At 39.5% G+C, this 6,123-nt stretch overlaps 1 pseudogene; it reads left to right on the plus strand.

The window, feature by feature from the left end:
- Window positions 1-4,410: 4,410 nt before the first annotated feature.
- On the plus strand, window positions 4,411-5,391 carry LOC122679056 (annotated as a pseudogene).
- The last annotated feature ends 732 nt before the right edge of the window (window positions 5,392-6,123 follow it).

The following is a 6,123-nucleotide window of genomic DNA, read 5'->3' on the forward strand; positions in this document are numbered from 1 at the left end:
TTGGGCACATACCCTGAGAAAACCATACTTCAAAAAGACACATGTACCCCAATGTTCATTGTAGCACTATTTACAATAACCAGGACATGGAAGCCAACTAGATGTTCACCGAGAGATGAGTGGATAAAGAAGTTGCTATAAGTATATATAGTAGAATACTCAGCCGTGAAAAAGACCAACTTTGAGTCAGTTGAACTGAGGTGGATGAGCAAAGAGCCTAATATAAATAGTGAAGTAAGTTAGAGAGAGGAAAAATCATATTTTAATCCATATACACGGAATCTAGAAAAATGGTACTGATGAAACTATTTGCAGGGCAGGATAGCCACACAGATGTAGAGAAAGGACTTGTAGGCAAAGCTGGGGAAGGAGAGGTCGGGATCAACTGAGAGAGCAACATTGACGTATATACACCACCACGGGTGAAATGGATACCTAACGGGAAGGTGCTGCATAACAAAGCCCTGTGCTCTACGAGGGCATAGAGGGGTGAGAAGGTGGTTCAAGAGAGAAGGGGTACGTGTATACTTATGGCTGATTCATATGGTATTTGGTAGAAACAAACACAACATTGTAAAGCTTTTGTTGTTGTTGTTCAGTTGCTAAGTCATGTCCTACTGTTTTTGACCCCATGAACTGCAGCATGCCAGGCTCCTCTTTCCTTCACTATCTCCCACAGTTTGCTCAAATTCACGTCCATTGATTCAGTGATGCTAGCCAACCATCTCATCTGTCTTTGCGTTTTCTCCTGCCCTCAATCTTTTCCAGCATCAGGGTCTTTTCCAATAAGTTGGTTCTTTGCATCAGGTGGCCAAAATGTTGGAGCTTCAGCTTCAGCATTAGTCCTTCCAAAGAATATTCAAGGTTGATTTCCTTTGGGATTGACTGGTTTGATATTATTGCAAGCTAGGGGACTCTGAAGAGTCTTCTCCAGCATCACAATTGGAAAGCATCAGTTCTTTGGTGCTCAGCCTTCTTCATGGTCCAACTCTCACAACTGTACATGATTATTGGAAAAACCATAGCTTTGACTATATGGACCTTTGTTGGCAAAGTGATATATCTGCTTTTTAATATGCTGTCTAGGTTTTTCATAGCTTGCCTTGGCAGTAGCAAGTGTCTTTTAATTTCATGGCTGCAGTGACCATCCACAGTTTTCTTGGAGACCAAGAAAATAAAACTTGTCTTTGCTTCCCTTTCCCCCCATCTATTTGCCATGAAGAGATGGGACCAGATGCTAAGATCTTAGTTTTTTGAGAGCTGAACTTTAAGCTTTCTCTTTCACCCACATCAAGAAGCTCTTTTGTTACTGTTCACTTTCTGCCATTAGAGTGGTATCACCTGCATATCTAAGGTTGTTATTATTTCTCCCAGCAATCTTGATTCCAGCTTGATTCATCAAGCCCAGCATTTAGCATGATGTACTATTCATAGAAGTTAAATAAACAGAATGACAGTATACAGCCTGTTGCATTCCTTTCCCAATTTTAAACCAGTCCATTGTTCCATGTCTGCTTCTAACTATTGCTTCTTGACATGCATACAGGTTCCTCAGGATGCAGGTGTGGTGGGCTGGTACTCCCAACTCTTGAAGAATTTCCCACAGTTTATTGTGATCCACACAGTCAAAGACTTTAGCATAGTCAATGAATAAGAGGTAAATGCTTTTCTGGAATTCTCTTGCTTTTTCTACGGTGGTAGCAATTGGAGCTCTGGTTCTTCTGCTTTTTCTAAACCCAGCTTGTACATCCGGAAGTTCTTGGTTCTCGTACATTGAAGCTTAGCTTGAAAAATCTTTGAGCTTGACATCGCTAGCATGTAAAATCAGCACAGTTGTAGGGTAGTATGAAGCATTCTTTGCCATTGCCCTTCTTTGGGACTGGAAAGAAAACTGACATTTTCAGTTCTGTGGCCACTGCTGAGGTTTTTCAAATTCGCTGATATATTGAATGCAGCACTTTCATAGAATCATCTTTTAGGATTTGAAATAGCTTAGCTGGAATTTCATCACCTCCATTAGCTTTGTTTGTAAGAACACTTCCTAAGGCCCACTCGACTTCACACTCCAGGATGTCTGGCTCTAGGTGAGTGACCACACTATTGTAGTTATCTGGGTCATTAATACCATTTTGTATAGTTCTTCTGTGTATTCTTTCCACCTCTTTTTAATCTCTTTCACTTCTGATACATCCTTACCGTTTCGGTCTTTTATTGTGCTCATCTTTGCATGAAACATTCCCTTGATATCTCCAGTTTTCTTGAAGAGTTTTCTAGTCTTTCCCATTCTATGTTCATCCTCTATTTCTTTGTGTTTTTCACTTAAGAAGGCATTCTTATCTCTCCTTGCTATTCTCTGAAATCCTGCATTTAGTTGGGTATATCTTTTCCTTTCTCCTTTGCCTTTCATTTCTCTTCTTTCCTCAGCTTTGTAAATCCTCCTCAGATAACCACTTTTTTTCCTGCAGTTTTTCCCCTTTGGGATGGTTTGGATCACTGCCTCCTGAACAATGTTACAAATCTTCATCCATAGTCTTACAGGCACTCTTCTACCAGATCTAATCCCTTGAATCTATTCACCACCCACACTGTATAATCATAAAGGATTTGATTTAGATCATACCTGAATTGCTTAGTGGTTTTCCTGACCTTATTCCATTTAAGCCTGAGTTTTTCAGTGAGGAGCTCATGATCTGAGCCACAGTCAGGTCCAGGTCTTGTTTTTGATGACTTTATAGAGCTTCTCCATCTTTGGCTGCAAAGAATATAATTAATCAGTGTTGACCGTTAAAGTGATGTACATGTGTAGAGTCATCTCTTAGGCTGTTGGAATAAGGTGTTTGCTATTAACTGTGCATTCTCTTGGCAAAACTCTATTAGCCTTTGCCCTGCTTCGTTTTGTACTCCAAGGCAAATTTGTATGTTATTGCAGGTACCTCTTGGATTGCATTCCAATCCCATATGATTAAAAGGACCTCCTTTTTTGGCTTTAGTTCTAGAAGGTCTTGCAAGTCTTCATAGAACTGTTCAACTTCAGCTTCTTTGGCATTAGTGGTTGGGGCATAGACTTGGATTACTGTTATACTGAATGGTTTGCCTTGGAAACGAACTGATATCATTCTGTCATTTTTGAAATTGCACCCTACTACTGGCTTCCCTGGTGGGTCAGAGGGTAAAGCATCTGCCTGCAATGCAGGAGACCCAGGTTCAATCCCTGGATTGGGAAGATCCCTGGAGAAGGAAATGGCAACCCACTCCAGTACTCTTGCCTGAAAAATCCCATGGACGGAGAAGCCTGGTGAGCGATAGCCCATAGGGTTGCAGAGTCCGACACGACTGAGCAACTTCACTTCACTGCATTTCAGACTCTTTTGTTGACTATGAGGGCTACTCCATTTCTTCTAAGGGATTCTTATCCACAGTAGTAGATATAATGGTCATCTAAACTAAATCCTACCGTTCCCATCTATTTTAGTTTACTGATTCCTAAGATGTTAATGTTCACATTTGCCATCTCCTGCTTGACCTTGGGCAACTTACCTTGATTCATGGACCTAACACTCCAGGTTCATATGCAATACTGTTCTTTGCAGTGCTGGACTTTACTTTCACTGCCAGACATATCCACAACTAAGCATTGTTTACAGTTTGGTCCCACTGCTTCATTTTTTTCTGGAGCTATTCACAATTGCTCGCCACTCAAATTTTTAGATAAACACATTTACAATTAGATTGTAAAGACAGGCCCTCTCCTGCTTCATTTCTAAGATTTGAACATTTTTTCCCAATTATTTATATTTGCACAATCTCCTGACTCTCTCCCATCTATCTTTCCCCTGATCTGTGGATTTGGAACAAGATGTATTAGATACATCTTATATACTGTCCTCTTTTATAGTGTGTTTCTGACAGTTTTCAAACTCCTCTCAGTCATTTGGCAAAAGCCTCTGCCCCACGTTGTGATGTGTTTTGGGTTTCCAGCACTACCTGTCTGTGTGTGCACACATGTCAGTCACTTAGTCGTGTCCAACTCTGCGACCCCACGGACTGTAGCCCACCAGGCTCCTCTGTCCAAGGGATTCTCCAGGCAAGAGTATTGGAGTGGGTTGCCATTTCCTTCTCCAGGGGATCTTCCCTACCCAGGAATCGAACCTGAGTCTCCTGCATCACAGGTAGATTCTTTACCGACTGAGCTACAAGGGAAGCAACTTATTAATATGATGCACATTAAAGGAGCTGAGAATTCCAGAGTTATGATCGGTCATTGTCAAGTCAAAGAAGAAAATGACTATTCATTGCATTGATTAGATTTATTTTTTACCCAATGGCCATGGCCTTGTAATTTCATACAAGTTTTCTCAGTTCAGTTTCACTTGGCTTTGTGAGGAGCTTGAGAAGAAGTACAAGTCAGCAATGAGAAACAATACATCATTACCTACATTCATACTCCTGGACTGACAGATGACCCTCCAATGCAGGTTCTGATTTTTATATTTCTGCTTGTCTCCTACTTATTGAGTGTAACTGGGAATCTGACCATCATTATACTCACTTTAGTAGACTCTCACCTTAAAACTACCACGTACTTTTTCCTGAAACACTTCTCCTTTTTAGAAACCTTATTCACCACGCTGTGCATTCCCAGATTCTTATACAGCTTATCAACTGGGGACAAGACTATTTCCTACAATGCTGTGCTGCCCAACTATTTTTTGTTATTCTTTTTGGAGAACAGATTTTTTTTCTCCTGGCCATCATGTCCTATGACCATTATGTGGCCATCTGCAAACCTTTACTTTATGCAACCATCATGAACAGCAGAGTCTGTGGAAGACTTGTTATTTGCTGTTGGATAGCAGGTTGGCTGGTCATATTTCCATCACTCTGCCTGGGCTTAAACATGGAGTTCTGTGACTATAGTCATTGACCATTTTCTCTGTGATGCTTCTCCTATGCTGAAGATCTCTTGTTCAGACACAAGGTTCATAGAACAGTTGGTTGTTGCCCTTGCTGTGTTGACTAACTTCGGGACATTTCTGTGTGTAGTTCTGTCATATATATACATCATTAAGACCATCATAAAATTTCCTTCTGCCCAGCAAAAGATGAAGGCCTTTTCTACCTGTTTTTCTCACATGATTGTGGTTTCTATCATCTATGGTAATTGGATCTTCATCTATGTCAAACCTTCAGCAAAAGATGAAGTGACAATTAATAAGAGTGTTGGTGCTTACTAATTCAGTTGCCCCCATTTTAAACCCATAAATTTAAAGCCCGAGGAACAAGCAAGTGAAAGAAGCTTTTACAGACTTAATCAAAAGAATTTCATGGTTTCAAGGAAGTAAAGGAATGCTGAAACTCAGCATAAAATATAAATTTAAAAAGAGCATTTGACCTTGAAGTCACAGGCTTCATCACTTAACTAATGTGCCCTGGTGTACTGTTGTTTATACTAACATTCTTATACCACTGTTATTATTTAATCTTGGATCCAAAGCCACCTTTTCAATGCCTGTTGAAATAGACAAGTTGTTTCATTTCAACTCTTGTTGAAAATAAACTTTCTACAAGATGACAACTCATATCAAAAGAATATGAAAGTGAATTTCTAGGAAAAGGGCCTTACCTAAACTCTAATCTCGCTGTGACCAATAAAATAACTAGTAAATCTTATGTGGAAAAAAATTGAATTCTTGAACTGATAGTAAAATAATGGAGTGACAGCATCTATTGTCTTGTTTTGCATGTAAATGTCAAAAAAAGTATACACACACACACACACACACACACACATATGATTAGAATTGTTCTTTTCAAGCAGGAATAATAGAAGATAATAATGGTTTAGTTTGAGCAAAAGGAAAGGATTATTTTGCTAGAGAGGAAAATAAGAGTTTAGACACCTGAAGATACACATGTACCTTGTAAAAGAAAGTTTAAAGCCCAAATATTTAGATTCACTGGATTCTCATTCAAGCAAAGAATCCTGTACATTAATTCATCACTGAGGTGACAGTGATTTTATAAAAATATGCTGAGAAAATAAAACCATCCTTGGGATGATAAATCAAGACTAGTACTGAAACACATAGTACAATGGAAGTCCTAAATATCACTAATTTGAGT

This window comes from Cervus elaphus, chromosome 3 (assembly GCF_910594005.1).
Source record: "Cervus elaphus chromosome 3, mCerEla1.1, whole genome shotgun sequence".
Taxonomy (NCBI): domain Eukaryota; kingdom Metazoa; phylum Chordata; class Mammalia; order Artiodactyla; family Cervidae; genus Cervus; species Cervus elaphus.